The sequence below is a fragment of the Chiloscyllium punctatum genome, chromosome 6, assembly GCF_047496795.1.
Source record: "Chiloscyllium punctatum isolate Juve2018m chromosome 6, sChiPun1.3, whole genome shotgun sequence".
Taxonomy (NCBI): domain Eukaryota; kingdom Metazoa; phylum Chordata; class Chondrichthyes; order Orectolobiformes; family Hemiscylliidae; genus Chiloscyllium; species Chiloscyllium punctatum.
Window position 1 is genome coordinate 48,592,086 of NC_092744.1, and position 18,740 is coordinate 48,610,825.

Sequence of the window (18,740 nt, forward strand, 5' to 3'; positions counted from 1 at the left end):
TCACTTTGGTAGTTCTTATTTTACCACATTAAAATTACTATTGCCTCAATTCAGAAAATGTATTCCTGTTCAACTTTGTACTTTTCCATAACTACCTTAAATATTACTGACTTCTGGTAACCTATTTTTCTAAACAACCCATTCAGAAACATTATCATATACCTCTGGAGCAAGTGGGATTTGAACCTTCCTGGTTCAGGGGCAGGGACACTACCATTGTTCCACAAGAGGGCCTGTACTGATCTGTGGTAATGGATTTTCCAGTCAACTTAGATAGACATGTCATGACACACGTCTGGAGCAGGTGGGTATTGAATCCAAGCTTTAAGGCCCAGAGGTAGGGATACTACCACTGCACTACAAAAGCCACCAACTGGCCTGTAGTAAATGCTCCCCTACTGAAACTTACCACCTGCCCAGTTTTGTTCCCTAAACTTAGCTCCAGCACTGCCCCTCAACCATAATATTTTCTACATGTTGGCTTAAAAAAATGCCAGCCTGCGACCATCTTATGGCATAGTGGTAATGAACCTACCCCTAAACCAGAAGGAGGAGAAAGTGAGGACTGCAGATGCTGGAGATCGGAGCTGAAAATGTGTTGCTGGAAAAGCGCAGCAGGTCAGGCAGCATCCAAGCATCCTGAAGAAGGGCTCATGCCTGAAATGTCGATTCTCCTGCTCCTAAACCAGAAGGCCTGGCTTCAAGACCCACCTGCTCCAGAAATGTGTAATAACATTTCTGAACAGTTTGATTAGAAAAATAGGTAAAATAATAATAAAAGGCCAGCCTGTACACATTTCAAGAATTCTGCTCCCTCTAAACCTTTCACAGTTCCCTACCCCAATTAATACTGAGGTCATTGAAATCATCTATGATTGCACTTTTATTTTACACTTCTGAGATTTGCCAACATAAGTGCCATTCTTTGACTCTGACCATTTGGGAGTCTATAATGCACCCCTAGAAATATGATTGTTCCCTTTTTTGTTTTTTAAGTTCTAACCTCACAGGCTCAATGAAGAACCTTATTCTTTATCCTTCCTTACTGCAGTTATTGACTCAGTGATCATTATTTCAACACCCATTCATTTTTTACACTACCACCACCACACCACCAGCATCCCCCCACCCCGCCCCCCCCCCCCCGTCCCTCCGGCAATTTCTCTTAAACATCTATATCCTGGAATATTGTGTTTCCAGTCCTGCTCCTCTAACAACCATGTCTCATGATAGAATTGCGATCATATCCCATGTGCAAATCACCACCCTAAACTCATCTGCCACTTGCAAGACTCTTTGCATTTTAAAAAAATGCCACCCAACCTTGTGCCTTAACCTGACTAAATATGCTCAGCCTTCCACACTGCCTTAATTTTTACTTTACCTTTATCTGTGCATTACCCCCATCTCATAAACTGCCAAATTAGGTTAAACCCTCACTAGTAACACAAGCAAACATCCCTCAAGGACGTTGGTTCCATTATGATTGAGGTGTAATGCACCTGACTCATACAGGCTTGATCTTGCCTGGAAATATACAGGCTTCAGGTGGAGAATTTATAGCTGAGAGTGCCCTCAGGATGTGAAGGAGGTTCAGAATGCCCAGAATGTATCGTACTGGGCAGATTTTGCATATCTGCAAAACTCAGTGTTGCTGCAGAACAAGGATGTCCTAGAGCACCACCACAGATCTGTGGTACCTACCAGAACGTGACTTGCGCCTAAGGATGTGGTTGGTCATACTGTCCCAATCAAGGTGTAAGCAGAGCTTGCTTTTTACATGACTAGCAGTTTATCAACTCACAGACAGATCAAGGACGATACCAACAATTTGTGTCAGATCACACTATTCTATCTAATCTCCCATGACGAGGTCATTGCTACAGCCCAGGCAACCAGCTTTGCCAATAACACTGGCCTCCCCCTTGAAATAACTCCACAGAGGCTAGTATTTCATCATCAAGTCACCCTTTATTTACATATGGAGAGTCATTGATGATGGTCCAGCTCCCTCCGAGCTCTCAGAGTGAACAGGATGTCCGACACTCCTGTTTGGGATTTTTAATCTAGTCCAATCAGGGAATTTGTATCCTATGAGGTTCACTTGGCTAAACAATCACTACACCGAAGGTGCAGGGAACTATCGACTGTACAGATCTCAGGTTGAGAGCACCATATCATAATTCATCAACAGAAATGGTTTTCACTTGGTCAATGTCCAGGTTACCTGTGCTTGTTGTTACCACAACTCAGAATTCTGTGCCAGGTATTCTTGAAACTGTCATGATGCTTGTATCCTTGGTAACCCTCAGGTTCCTGCTTCATTCCAAGGATGCCATGTAAAGGTAGCTGCTGGGCGACAAGGGCCACCTTTTGTAACCACGGCTGGTGACTCCATGTGGAAATCACTGACTCTGGCCAAGTATCAGTATAATGCTACCCATTCTTCCTCAGGGGCATTGTGGAGATCCCAAAGATGTTGTGAAGCCACTGATCAGTTGGTGACATTCACTTTTATTACAAAACAGGAAAAGAGGAGAAAGAACAGATTAAAAAATCTGCACTTGTCTTTGGTAATGAATAGAGGTTTCCCAGCTTCAGATTTGTTGCTGTTCCACAGTCAGTGAAATATTTTTTCACCAAAAATATCAGGTGCTCCCACATCCAAGAATGACAACATGCTATGTTTTGATAGGCATTAAGGAATAAACAACACATCTACTAACACTGTATGATGCTAGGGAAGGGTAAATCTGTTTCTTGACTCTTGTTCTTACAACTAAGATGACTGACAGGTGATGAGTTAAAGTGCATAAAACAATACAGATTTGATATTCTACTTATAATGAAATGTCACTCATGCTACCCACATGCCATCAGGTCTTCTCTATCCTTGCATCCATACCACACCCAATTGTGGTCCTGGGGTGCAGACAGCCCATTGCGCTGTAGAACAGCCTGTCAAGTTTGAAAAAAATGGGCAGGTTACCTTGGGGCTGGTTGTGGCTCAAGAGTCCAGGAGTAGGTTCCACCAAGCGTGGGTAGGAGGGATGGTTGAAGTGGAGGGGTCAGGTACCTCTGGATTGTCCAGAGGGGAAATATCTGTGAGGTCTCCGTGTGGTTCCTTTCCATCTGGGTACTTTGTGGCACCCCCCAGTCCCTTGAGACCAACGTACCCCTGGAGTGAGATTGGGGTCCTTCTGATGTTGCTGTTGATGATGATCACCAATTGCTAAAGCAGTAAAGTATGGGTGTGGGTGTATTTCTGGCAGACAATGAATGTTCTGCTGAGTCTGGTTTTCCATAGTAGTTGCCATCTTCATCATGGAGACACCCAGATGCACACATGCTGCAGCAGCATAGTTCTGATAACATAGGTGGACTCCTTCACACTTTGATCTAGCTGTGAACATGTGCCAGTGACATGCTCACCAAAGGGTGAATCCAAATCTAATCTAGAAAGAGAAAGAGAGCTGGTGGAGGCTGAGATAGAAAGCCAGTGCATTCAATGGCTTCCTCCTCACTGTTCTCTCCCACAAGCTTAGGGATTTTCTCCCCAAACTGGGTGAGGAGTTTAATGTCGGCATGCTGCCAACCATCTTGGCTCTTTCAGCTCTATTGTGGGCAGTTTTCTCCTGCAGTGCATGAAAGTGAGGGATTGGGTTAGAGGAAAGTGGCTAGAAAAGCTGTTAGTGGTGATACTGGAGCAGGAAAAGTGGCAAGGTGTATTGAGTGAGTGCAAAGGGCAGGTTGGTTCAGTAGTTGTGGGAATGAGGACATGAAGGGGGTGGGTGACAGCAAATTGAGGGACACTGTTGCAGGCAACAGTGATATGCTGGACCATGATCCTTAGTGGGAAGGTGGATGTAGTGGCCAAGATAAAGTGAGCAGGAACTGGCAGAGAGAAAATGATATAATTTGCCCCTGCAGCGCACTGTGTTTTTCTCTGGATTGTGGACACTGCACTGGCTGGGGTGGCACCTTCAGACCAGATTAGCAGGCTCTGGTCCAGTGGTCTCCTTTAGCTATGCTGGGCAAAGAGAATGGCCTTCCTCTCTATCATCCGGTCCACCAGGAACTCTACATTCTCTGATGGTGAAACAGGAGCCAAATCTTTTTAATCCCGTTTGGGATTGTGCAGAAATGTGCAGAACCACACATGTATAAATGCATAAAATGACAGTTTCTGGCTTAAAGTGTTTGAAGTTGTGGGCATGCAGAGTTAAAGTATGGCCCCCAACCATGTGAATGTTAGAATGTCCCGACAGTGGCAAGCACTTTTGATTCTGCTGAATGCAAGATAGGGTGACATGGAAGCCATGGAGGGAGAGTGGATAATTACTGAGTGAAACTTGGATGAGTAAAGTCACCAGGGTTCTAAGGGAACCCTCCATGAAATTTGACATGTCACTAAAAAATGGGAAAATTCAACTAATTAACTTGGGATTCATAGTAGCTGACCACCATGACCCAGGTCAACTTTTCTCACCCAATCATCTGCTCATTAATTGTGTATAGGCTCTTTAACATCCATCCTTGGTTTGGCACAAGTGTTCACTGCTGCTGGGACTTTGAGATGCTTATGTCGTTGCCATGATATTTCAACCCCAGCCCCAAAGCACTGAACACACTGTAAGCAAGGAACTGCCATTTAAACTCTTCATGCATGGGGTCCTGCAATGTTATCCCAAGAAAATGGCACAAAAAGGAAAGCTCACATCCAGTTTTCAGTGGACCAGGTTGTGGAGGAGGGCAGTGTTATACAGGTGACTGCAAATGCAGGCTATATCACTAAATACAAGCAGTCAATACTGAGATTCATACCATGAAAAGTCTTGGGTTAAAAGAAATGTCTACTAAGACAAAAAAGGTGAATGATCTTCTGCATTCTACAAGAGTGAATGCTGTCACTGTTTGACTGTAACTTTAGATGCACGGGGTCCCCACTCACACTAACCCTGCCAATGCACATGGCTTTCTCCAAGGCTCATGGATGACAACTCTCACTATTACCTGCCGCATGTCCACTCAATTGCTCTAACCCACTTCATCCCTCACCAACTACTTTACGTGCCTCCTGTATTTTCCACTCACTTACAGGAGACATCTCACCACTGCTTTTCCCCGTACATCACTTTTAATGGCTTTTCAATTCATGTCCATCATACTCAATTTTCTTTTAGTCGCGTTGCAGGAAAATTATGAACAGGAGTAGGCTATTTAGCCCCTTGAGCCGGATCCACCATTCAATAAGGTCATCGCTGCTCTGTGGCCTCTGCCTGCCTTAAGCCCATATACCATGACGACCTTACTTAATAAAAAATTTAAATCTGAGATAAACAATTTAACAATTGAATTAGCATCAGCTACATTTGAGGAAGAGAGTTCTTGGGCAAAAGTGTTTTCTAACATTTTGCCTGAATGGCCTGCCCCTAATTCTGAGGCTGTGCCCCCAATTCTAGAATCTTCAATTAATGGAACAGTTTGTTTTTATCTACTCTGTCTTTCCCTCTTAATATCCTGAAGATCTTGACTAGATCACATCTTAACCTTTTAAATTCCAGAGAATAAAGACCTAGTTTGTTTAATCTCTTCTCATAACATAACCACTAGTCTAGGCATCATCCTTCTAAAACTGCATCAAACTCCCTCTAGGTCAAAATAAACTTCCAAATATGTGGTGCCCAGATCTGCTTACAGTGCTCTAAGTAAGGTCTAACTAGGATTTTGTATAACTGTTGCATAACATCGGCATCCTCATATTCTAACCCATTCGATATGAAGGCGAGCATTTGATTAGCTTTCTTGACTATTTTCAGTACCTGTTATGCACCTGAACCCCCAGTTGGACATCCACTGTATTTAACTATGTGCCTTCTAAAAAAAATACCTTGACCTATCTTTTTTCAGTCTAAAATAGGTGACCTCACACTTGATTATATTAAAAAATCTCTGCTACAGCTTTGCCCATTCACTGAATCTATCCTGTTGTAATTTTATGCTGCCATCAATACTGTCAAAGCTGCCTAATTTTGTATCATCAGCAAGTTTGGATGTTTGATTTATATGCCATTATTCAAATCTTTAAAGAATATTGTGACCATTTGAGGCCCCAACACAGATCCCTGTGGAACACCACGAGTCACGTCCTGCCAACTTGAAGACTTACCTATTATCCTAACACACTGTTTCCTACCACTCAACTAATTCCTTAACCATGTCAGTAATTTTCCCTCATTTCTATGGGATCCCACTTTTGCTAACAGTCTCTTGGGTGGGACTTTATCAAAAGCCTTTTGTAACTCCATGTCTGTCCATAGAAACAACATCCATCAACTTACCTCTGTCCACTACTTTTATCATCTCTCCAAAAAGCTCTGAGGTTTGGCAGACATGACCTACTGTTCAAAAATCCACAACTGAGCTGAGAGGGTGAATACTGAAGTAGGGGGTGGGGAGTGGTGTTGCCACCATAGGGACTTTCATCCAAACATGAAGAAAATACTGAAATTGGCCAGAGAAGAGTGGAAGTAATCCCATTAAGGCTTCATTGTGTAGTGTTGGGCAGCTCTCCCATGACCCACAACTCTAACTCATTCTTCACCTGCACAAGCTTTTATCCCTTTATCCAACTATTCTTTCTCTTCCTTTATGCAGGGCACCAACGTCACACAGCAAACCTCCATAAGTAAGAGGCCAGGGCCAGAGACATTCACCTCCAACTCTGTGCATGACGCCACTGAATCTTCAGAGGATGAAATAATTCCAACATTCCATTTGCCTTTCTTACAATGGCCAAGCATTCCTTATCTTTCACAAACAATTGTATCCTTCACTGCAAACAACCTCAGAGATTACAGAACCTTGAACTGTGATTTTGTTGGTGGCACTACGCTTTAACGTGCACAAGAACTAAAGCGATAAGACATATGCAGAGATCATGGTAGGACTTTCCCTGCTCAAATCCTCCATACACACCTCATGTGAGACAATACAAAATCAGTAATGACTCCACAATGTTTGGAAGCAAAATTTTATTCCCTCAGCTTTTTAATGGAGCATATTGACATTCAATGCTGGCAGGTGGACAATTCACATCATTACTCTCTCTCATAGCACATTAGTCTGACAGCAACCCAATTCTCAGACTGCTAGGATGCAGTTCCTTGGTCAGGCCAATTACCTGACTGACCATGGTCAATCCACTTGAACGTTACCAAACAAGCTCCTTGTCTGACTGTGGTGGTACCTCCTGAGTGACCATAGTCCCTTTTCACTTTAAAAAAAACAATGCAATGTGGTGTAGACATCTGCGTTATGTCTCCTGCATAAGCTATTGACATCTACTGTAGATGTGACAGTGACATGGCACAGAGCTGGACAGAACCATGTCCACTCCTTTACCATGCTGAACCATATGAAGCTGCCTGTCTGTCCTTCTGTGCTGAAAAGTAATGCAAACCACAGAGGATGGCAGCCTCCAAGTAAGCTAAGAGCCAAAAGATCCATTCTGTTTAGGTGCAAGAGATGAGTTTGTATCTCTGTGAGCAAAGCCACCTAGCACAGCATTCAAGGTCTATGTGTCCCTTAGCACCCAAGTGAAGTTCTGAAGGATTGAAGTGGACTCTTAAAGTGAGCTGAAAGCTGACATTGACTTGCAGAGATGGTGGTGGAAGAGGACAGTGTCCATGGAGCACACTGGCTGAAGACAGAGTTGATGATGTTCTGCAGAAAGACTTGGTGCCACTCTGAGACAATCGCTCTGAATTTCATGTCGGGACTTTGAACTGTCTAATTTCTCAGGAATGAGGAGAATTTGGAATTGCATTAAGACAAGCGCAATTTTAGTTAATAATGAGAAGCAAAGGAAAATGGAAAAGGTGTAGTCAGGACTCCAAAGCAAGAATTGGAACTCAGTATCTAAACCTCATGGAAAAAATGTGACTTTTTTTTCTGCAATGTTGAGAATTTGATTGATCCATTTTTGTTGCATTTTTCCAGCTTTCCTGTTGTTGACCAAACCTCGTAAGGCAGTATAAAATTCTATCCTGTATTTTGCTCTTCAGAAATGCTGCCTGATCTACTGAGTATTTATAGTACTTACTGTATTTATTACCCATATTTGCAGTGTATTTTTCCTGATTGAGAGGTTTATGGGGTGATTACGGTGTTCAGAGATTAACAGGAACTGATAGGGAGAATCTTTCTCTGCTGTTTTGGACTCTAGAATCAGGAGACAGACATAATAATAAGAGTGAAATTAAGAAACACATCTATCTGTAACTCCCTTTGGCATTTGATGGTTGATGCAAGATTCGCTATTAGTTTTAATGCTGAGTTTAATAGATTTTAGTTAATCAATGGTAATGGGACAAAGGTGGGTATTTCAATAAATGACAGGACAGGATTGAGGGAAAATGGCCTATTCCTGTGCATATGTTATTCTGCATAACTATATTCATTTTAATCCTTAGCATAATTCTAGTGAAAGCATGTTGTATATTTTATAGCTTAAGATTCTTTCAATAATAGCATGCACAAAACTCTAAACATGGCTTGATTAATATTTAGGTGGAAATGAACATTACCGGCCAATCAACAACAGTTGTCTCACTGACTGTTAGTGCAGGCTTGAGGTCAGAAAGGGTCATTCTTTGTTTTCTTAACGAGTGAAGTTCTTATTTATTTATTTATTTCAATCATAAATATAAATAAGCACTCAGCTAACAAGCTGCATTAAATTGCGATAGGACACCAGAAAGGAAACAAATACATTATTGATTGAATGTTAATGAAATTAGAATGCAAGTTCCATTTTAATGAATTTTTCACAGTGACTGAGAGGAGTTGAGTGTTGAACATCGGACTTGATTAATAACCTAAGGCCACATTCCTAAAGGAGATAAAGTATCTTATTATGTGTGATAGACTAGTCTTAATACACTGCCTGGAAGACCTGTGCAAAACAAGTGCAAAAAAGTCATTTTCCTCCTTTATGAATCTTTTACAAGTAGATACCTGCATACATTATTGATGGAAATACCGGCTTCATCTTTAAATATTCTCTTTGCTGTGCATTCTGATTTCCATTACTTACTGATAACAGCTCAAAATCATTAAGCTACTTTAACCCTTTCAATACTTGACGATCTTTGTTTTGATGTTCCTTCCTGCAGAAATAATTAAGAACCTGCAGATTCGGATGAAAATGCAAGTGTATATTTCTGAAAATTTATGAACTATATATCTGCCATTTATTATTTAACACAAAGTTCCACTCATACCATCTTCAAAGTATAACCAGAAATCAGCCACAAATTGTAAAGTATTGAAATAAATGGGAAGAAATGTCACCAATAGTTGATTTTTTCCATTCTTAATGTTCGCTTATACACATCGTTTTTTTTTACTTTAGGATGATTCTGGAACATGGAGCAATATCAGTAAAAGTTGACAGATTTTCAATTTTTGTGACCCTAAGAAATTGGGAGATGGAGCTGAAATAACTCCATAGAGGCTGGTATCCCATCACCAAGTCACCCTTTTTTACACATGGAGAGTCCTTGACACTGCTCCAGCTTCCTCAGAGCCAGCTCTCAGAGTGAGCAGAACCTCTGACACTTCTGTTTATATCTATCAGCCAGGGCTGCCTAATTGGACCAGATTAACAGTCCCAATCAGGGAACTCACATTCTATGAGCTCCACCTGGCTGACCTCATTACTGGTGCAAGATTGCGAAGTATCCCAGCCTTTGACTCTAGTCTGCCAGGAGGTAGGTGATGAGGCTGTGGTCTTAATAATCATAGAAGATGGATCTGCTGCTGTCCAATTAGTAGGTGAATAGGTGAAAAGGTGAGAGGCAAGGGAAGACAGATCTGCTGTCCAATTAGTAGGTGACTGGTTGAGGGGCTAAGGAAGGGTGGATGAAAGTGAGGCAGGACTTTAGGGAGGTTTGTTATTTTGGTCCGAACCAGCAGCATTTGCTCTGGCTACTACTTATTCATCATAAAATGCTGTGGCCCAAGTTAAATCTGTGTTTAATAAAATAAGGATGATAAGGCGAAGGTGAAGGTAAGTGACTATTAAATAAGTATTGCGAGGTTGTTACTTCTGACAAGTTATCAATTTAAAAAAAGTTCAGATGTATTCAAATAGTTTATCCACTGGATCAGGTGTTATTCAATATTGTGCGATATTGAAAGGATGGCGAAATGGGAGATTAAGAGCTAATTGTTTGCATTCTCTCAATTGCTTTCTTCCATTTCTTTCAAAATAGAACTGCACAGTCAACAGTTAGTCTGTTTGAAAGTTTTGACAAAGATAATGAGCTCTTGTCTGTTTCACAATCGCTAAGGGATTTAGTACTGCTGAGTTTGATTATTCAGGGAACAGGAGATCGTTGGTAGTAAAAGGAATACAACCTTCGGAAAAGCATAATGTTTTACGTGGCTATACAAGTGATGTTTGTATGCTTTTAACAGATTTACAAGCTTTTTAAGCAGATTTTTCTTACTGTTTCTATTCAAATTAGGTCTGTTTATTTTGACAGGTATATGACCTTTTCAAAGATGTCCAAATGCTACTAAGGGGTTTGTAAGTTCTGCTTATAAAGTAGATCCAGTGTGTGTGGCTTGTGGGTTATAGAATAGTTAAGGGACATGAGGGGTGATAAGAGGGTTTGGGGTGATGCTGAGAGTACAGAGGGATTTACGTTGATCTGTAGAACTGTGCCAAAGTTTCTGTGGGCAAAGACAGACCTTTAAAACCACGTATCTTGGCATTGACTTGGTCCATCATGGGCTTGCTGCCAGAATCCTATCTGCTAACCCAACCAGTGCAGAGATGGGATTGCAAAGTTAGGAAAATTCTTGACTTGTAATTCCAGAAGCCATGATGAAAGTCCAGTTTTCTGTTTAAGTAAGAAGTCATCAATGTGATTGTTTGAAGAGCTTCTCTGTTTCTTTACTCTATTCACAGGCAGCACATATTCTCCCTGTACAGGATGACATGCTGGAAGTCAGGCTCGATTAAAGGAAATCTCTGCTGACAAACATGTAGAAAGTCTGTTGACAGCTGTCAATGCATGACAAACATCACTCCTTCAATGTTCAGACATTGCCTCCAGTTTACACTATTACTTGCACTCCTATTCCATGAACTGTCATGACTTGCTTGGAGCATTTGATAGCTGCATTTTATGTTATCGCAGTAAACCAACAAGTATGTAGCAATCACCACATGTGGTGTTCAATTTAGTAGTCTGGAGGCACTATGTGCTCATTGCTTATGGTGTAATTAAGACCACATTTTCCACAACATTGAAGCCTTGAACAGCATATAAAAACCTGCTGTGGCAGGAGCTGCCATACAAACAGCAGACTTCATGCTGGTAAGACACTGAGGAGTCTAAACTGAGCATCACGCCAAGGGAACCAGTCTACATTCATTAACAGGCAGCAAGAATGTTGCATTGGCCTGTTAATTTTGATTACAATTCATGAACAGATATTCTATATTATTGTCAAACAACTGAAATAATCAGCAATGTTGTTCCACAATCTGACGGATGACAATGAAGGTGATTAAAGCTCAGCTGATGTCATTGTTGGCTTGAATCAAGGTGCAGCATAAAGTGCAATCGCTTAGGTTACTTTTACTTTGAGTAGTGAGCTGATTGCTATATCTATCTTTCTGTTAGCTTTCTTCTGATTTTAAATTTTCCCATTGAATTAGGACTTACTCAATGTATTCTTTTTAAAAATGTATACAAAATCTGGCAACATCTGTGAGGAGATAAATAAGTTAACATACAGCAATTTGATCTGCTCCAAGCTGTAGTTGACAAGGCCCTCAGATGTGTCTGAGACCTTTCCCACAATTTTGCTCTCACCCCTTCTCCTTTCCCCCAGACCATGATAGAGGTCCCCTTAGGAGAAATCACTTCCTCTCACTTTTCACTTCATCAGCCTCCACATTTAAAGGAGCATTCCCTGCCATCTCAGTCATGGTGCGTTTGATGTCACCGCCAAGCACATCTTGTCTTTGATGTCAGTATTCCAAAGGGACTACTCCCTCCTAAAATTCCGGATTTGCAAGTCAAGGTGGTTACCTGGCTACTGCAGCACACTAAATGCTTGTTTTGAACACAATGCCCTTTCCTGTTTCACAGGCACTACTCTCCATGAGCCTTGGTTCACAGAAGTTAGCAGGGCATGTCTCTTATTGGACCAACTCTCACGTCACTACAGCCCTTCTGAATTTAGCTTTGGAGCTCAGGGACACTAATGAGATCATGTTTAGCTAAGTCACTTTGTGCATCAGGACACACGTGTCTCATGTATCTACACAAGTTGTATCTTATAGCTGTTAGCTTGCTTTCCTAGCACTCACTCATTTTGTGCTGTTTGGTGACTGCCAGCCTCTTGTCGCTTGTTTGCTTTTTAGCAGTGGGGTAGGCAGGCAGATTGTCATGATTCAAAGCAAGTCCAGTTAAGGAGGTGGCATTGTGCTACATCAATGCCTCACCGATAACATGTTCCAGCAGCTTATTGCACGTTCTCCCTGTGTCTGCGTGGGTTTCCTCTGGGTGCTCTGGTTTCCTCCCACAGTCCAAAGATGTGCAGGTTAGGTGAATTGGCCATGCTAAATAGCCCGTAGTGTTAGGTAAGGGGTAAATGTAGGGGTATGCGTGGGTTGCGCTTCGGCGGGTCGGTGTGGACTTGTTGGGCCAAAGGGCCTGTTTCCACACTGTAATGTAATGTAATCTAAAAAAAAGCGGTAAACACACTGTATGGCTATGCCTGTAAGTCAAAGTGGAAATGTCCTTGGAGTGGTCAACAAGGATATGGTCGGTCAGTCAGTCAAGGGGTTTATCCTTTTCTCATCTAGGTGGCTGGCTGTGGGCAATCAGATACTTGATTCGAGCAGCATCAATGGATCCATGGCTCTTGCAGTCCTGGGTTTGGCCTACAGTCAGTCCTGCAGTTATAATTTTGTTCATACACCGAGAAAGAACGACAACCTCCAGTAACTATTGCACAGCTTCCACGAGAGAAACAGCAGGTGAAGATTCCCCCAAGGGTGGCATGGTGGCTCAGTGGTTAGTACTGCTGTCTCACAGTGCCAGGGACCCAGTTTTAATTCCAGCCTCAGGTGACTGTGTGTGTGGAGTTTGCACATTCTCCCTGTGTCTGCGTGGGTTTCCTCCAGGTGCTCTGGTTTCCTTCCACAATTCAAAAATGTGCAGGTCAGGTGAATTGACCATGCTAAATTGCCCATTGTATTCAGGGATGTGTAGGTTAGATGCATTAGTCAGGGGTAAATGTAGAGTCGTAAGGAAATAGATGTGGGTGGGTTACTCTTTGGAGATTTGGTGTGGACATATTGGGCCAAATGGCCAGTTTCCACACTGAAGGAATTCTAAGTACTCTAAGGAAGATGAGGAGAACATTGAGATCCCATTACTATCATTTTCTTCAATTCTCTGATACAAAATGCAAGCACCAATTGAGGATGTCCTGGGCCATCCAGATTTTCTAGAGCCGCTTTTGCACTGAGAAAGACTGGATGGCAATTCCATTCCGGTGGCCATAGAAGGAACATTCAAGAACTTGTGTTGCAGCTCCAAATTCTCAACCCATCAATGCATCTGGAATGTCACTGCAATCACTTTCACCAGACTCCATGAGTTAATATCCTTCTCGTGCTGAGGAGTGCCAAGGAGCTCTGGGATTAACATTGTTGCTGGCTTCCCTTACTGCAAGGCACTACTAACTCTACCCAGGTTTATAAAATCATGAGACAAGAACAATGAGATACTTCTTGCATTATTTCATATTATAAAGCAATATGTATCTTAAAGATCTTTGTAATATGTAACTTCTGAACAATTTCAAGTTAATAGCATCTTAGTGGAAATTATGTTTATTTTGGCTAATAAGGGATTCAATATCACAAACAAACACGCTTTCTGGAAAAATTGCCTAGGTCTTTTTGCTGGATTTAGGCAAAGAGATGAATAGAATGGTGTTTCTCACACACCATATCAATTTGAGCTAATAGGGCTCATTGCTGCATGTTAGAGAAATTCAGCCGGCAATGTTAAGATATGTAGTATTTGAAACTGTGCTGCACAGAATTTTCTCTCTGAAATTAGTGCAAGTTAATTCAACAAATATTAACTTGTACACTAAAACCAGTCCTAAATTCAAGACCATGTTTACATGGTTTATTTTTGACATGATGAGGAGTGAAAGAAATAGATAGAATTTCTATAAAAATTATTCTGTTAAATTGTGCACCTGAAAACACCAGTTTGTTAATTTACAAATAACCTCAACTAAATAGAGTGCTCATTAATCCATCTTCTGGAAGACAAGAGAAATACATTTGAGGCACAGTGGAGATCACAGAATCAAATGCACATATGGGTCCCTGTATTAGGCTGTTATATAAGACATGAGCAATAAAAGGTAAATTTCTAGTGCAGTGTTCACCTAATTGAGTGACTGTCGTGCTAAACCTCGAGATATAATGAATGCAGACTCAGTTTGAAATGATAGATTCCACTGATGTCATAAATTTCCAGCTCACAATATTTTTTAAGATAAAAATATGGTCACAAAGTTCTTTTCCTATTTGCACAAAATAACTGCAGTGCACTTAAGCAGATTTGATTAATACATCATTATTGCATGACTGTTCTAAATAAATTACCAGTGTCTAATCAAGAAGCTACAAATGCATTTGAAATCTATGCTATTACATTACTAAATCCAACCATTGTTAATTGGAGCATTATATTGTTTGCGGCATTTGTAATACATTGAATTATACCAAGACAGATTACAATAACATTTATGTAAATTATTTTCTCAAACACCGCGATGATTTTTTTTCCAAATGAACCAAGGTCATTGACTTGTATTTCTAATTGGCGAGCTCCCAACCCTAGCAAATGGGAAAGCCTAAAGGAAAAGAATACTTTGATCTAAATTAAAGACTGAATTTAAATTATGGATATACCCTTAATGATCTAAACTTGCTTTGTTGTCTGAAGGTCACTGACTGTAAATTACACCTAAGCCTCCCTGTTTACAGATGAAGAATTGCCTTATTTATAATGCTTCAGCTGACAGATCTGGTTTAACCAAATCAATAATCACTGCGGTGCTGTGAAGGAAAATGTCCCAAAGCTTTTCTTTCTCTTGCCCCACAAGTGACTGCACCTCTGCGACTGGGACTAAATATATTTGAAAGATTTTTGTGTGGCATCTTTAACAAAACATCAAGATTGATTCTCCAGCCTATTTCTTTCAACTTATAATACTTTTTTTTGTTTTTAAATATGATAATAAATTTATAAAATGCATGAAAAATCAATTTCTCAGAGAGTAGTGCCATTCATCACAGAAGATATTGATTTATCGAAAATGTTATTTTTTTTTACAGAGTTTGAAGTCCCACCAAACAGAAGCCGTAATTATAGCCTTATTCCACATTTCATGGTGGAGCATAACAGTTTATTGCTTTTTAATATAATTTTTATTATTCCCAAAACTTTAATTAAATGGCATACTTTGGAAAGAATGAACTTAAATATATATATAATGCTTTTCATATCTTTGGGGACATTCTATATTGTATAGTGATTGTGTTTGTACTATTGTCATTGATCTTATGTACTATACATACCAATGATCTGATACCTAACAAGAACCCACAACAGTAGTGAGATCAAACACCATTTAATCTCTTTCTAAGGTGTTAACTGTATGAGAAAGAATATTATTCAGGATTCCAGAACAAAACTGCCCTTTTTTAGTGGTATCTTTGGATCTATAATGTCCACCTGAACCACAACAGCAGGAAGACGGCACCTTAGTTTAACTTGAGAACTGCACTGGTGTGTTACTATGTCAGTTTGTTAGGCTGATATCCTGGAGGTCATGAGCCTGTAATTGTCTGACTTTCTGATAAAGAGAGAAACATAAGAAATAGTAATGGGAATAGGCCATTTGTCCCTTCAATCTATTTTGCCATTCATGGAGATCATGGAGCTCAACTCTACCTTCCCAAATTACCCAGGTATCTGTGTCCAAGAACACTTTGATCTCCATAAATGCCATCAGGTTCCAGTCTCTCATTATTTAATAAAGACTAGTATCATGAACAGTGTTCTTAAATCATTCATGGCCCATCCCAAATTGCCCTTGAGAAGGTGGCGATGTGCTAGAAACCTGTTTATCGATGCTCAGAAGTCCAGACTCAAAGAATAACATTGTAAAGTAAATGGTGCTCAGTAAGTTCACAACAGCTTTAATACTGAATCAAGTTCTTTTGCACAGTACACAAAGTACCATCATAGTTTCTTGGTCAGGTTAGGTCAGAAATCCAAAAGTTGCAGTCTGGATTATATATCACTAAATCCAGCTTCCAGATAGAGAAGGTGACAATGGGAAGAGGTCATGGCAGTTCTGATCAAAAAACTAGCACATCACTGGAAAGTTTTGATACATGTGAGGAGACATAGAAGAATTAAATGTGTTAGAATCAAGGAACAGTTATGGAGCTAATAGGCTACTGGACAGATAATATAGGTCAAAGTGGTGAAAGTGAGGGCTGCAGATGCTGGAGATGTGAGTCGAGTGTGGTGCTGGAAAAGCACAGCAGGTCAGGCAGCATCTAAGGAGCGGAGAATTGACGTTTCAGGCAAAAGCCCTTCATCATGGCTTTTCCAGCACCACACACTCAACAGATAGTATAGACCATCAAAAGTGGAAGATCAGAAAGAATTATGGGGCAAGTTACAAAAGAATGTGAAAACTAGAATACTGCTGACTAGGCATTTTCAATTGTCCTAATACAGACTGGAATAGTAACACAGTAAAGGCAGAGATAGAAAGATGTAAATGTGTGTAAAAGAATTTTTGGTCATCAGTATGTATCTAACTCAAATAGGAATGAGGTAGGACTATACCTAATTCTGTGAAATTAAGTACAGCAAGTGGAGCATGCTTTAGGAGGAGACTATTTGGGAACATCAGGAATATAAGGAGCAGCATAGCTATGGAAAACAATAAAACACAATTGAGTATACAATTCTTGACTGCAAAGAGAATAACTGCAGTTGAAAAGAGATCTGGCCCAGGGGAACTGGAATCAAAAATTAGCAAGCCAATCAAGAACTGAACAAGAAGAAGGCTTCAAAGAGGAAATGGTAAGGTATTTTATCTGCCAAAGTTGATACTTTTTCTTCGGATAAAAGATAAACAGTAAAGCTACTTTGGTTCTGATAATTAAAGATATAAATATCCTCCTAATTTAAATCAGGATTACAACAAATATAAGTCCCATAGCATATTAGAGAGCCAAGATGAATATAGGAAATATGTAATTTTATAAAAGGACTTGTAAAAATTCACTCGTGGGATGTGTGTGTCTCTGGCAAAGCCGTTAGTGTTCATTATTAATTGCTTTTGAGAAGGTAGTGGCATCCTAGAATTGCTGCATTCCTTGTCATGGAGGAGGTTTTCCCAAGTGTAACAATCTCATGGTTGGTAGGCTAATTTCGGAGGACAGTTAACAATCAAACACATTGCTGTGAATCTGGAGTTGAATACAGGCCAGACCAGGTACTGATGGCAGATTTTCTTCTGTCAAGGATGTTAGTGAATGAGCTAACAATCCAGTTATTATGTGGTTACCACCACTGAGATAAGCCTTTTAGTCCCGAATTTATCAAGCTGGGAATTAACTCGTGACAACAAACCATTAGCCCAGGTTTCATAATTACTAGTCCAGTAACGTAATTATTATCCTGCATTAACAATAAGATGCAAATACAGACTGAAATAATAAATTTGCAACTAAGATCTAATGAACTTTAAAAGCCTTTTAAAAATGGTTAAAAAAATTACATGGCAGACAACAAAAGAGTGGAGTCAACAAAAAGGAAATACTCTTGCGGATCCAGAGCTCTGCCTTAAGTAGCAAATATTGTACATTAGGCTTCACTGGAGAAGATAATTCTGACAATGTAATAATAAAGGAGGAAGGAGCTGAAAATGTGTTGCTGGAAAAGGAGGAAGGAACCATGATGTTGCATTGCATAAAACAGATGAAGAGGATGTACTTAAAAATACAGTCCACAAAATATGAAAGTCACTCAGTCTTGGTGAGATACGGGAATTGTAAGTTTGGAAATTGGAGCTGTTCTGCCCAAAAGACTGGAGGATAGAGCCAGCCATTACAGGCTAGACAGCTTAACATCAGCAGTGAGGAAACTTTCAAATACAATAATCTCTAATAAGAATAATTGGAGTATTATGGAATAACAAATGAAAGCCAGCACAGATTCATACAAAGCAAATTGTATTAAATAACTTTTGTTATACAAACAAAGTAACAAACAGGGTTGGTGAGGGTAGTATGGTTCAAGTCACATGTACAGATTTACAAAGGAATTTGATAAGGTAGTTGCAAAATGCTCAAAGGGACTATAGGATCAGCAGTAGCACCAATTTAAAATTATCTAGGGGACTGAAAGTAGAGAGCAATAAGGTAAAGGTTCTTTCAGACCTGGAGGGCCTTATGCAATACCATAAAGTGTTAAACGAAAACCTTTAGTCAGAACAACTATGGGGAGAGACAATATGAATTAAACAATACACTTTTTGAAATGGGTCCAGGAACAGAAAGACTGATAGAGGAATGTAAACAATCAGTGAAGGCAGTAGGA

General features: G+C 40.3%; 1 protein-coding gene across 8 annotated transcripts in view; it reads right to left on the minus strand.

The window, feature by feature from the left end:
- LOC140478939 (inactive N-acetylated-alpha-linked acidic dipeptidase-like protein 2) overlaps positions 1-18,740 on the minus strand; it is a 950,375-nt gene that overhangs the window by 15,321 nt on the left and 916,314 nt on the right. The gene's annotated exons all lie outside the window — the stretch shown is intronic.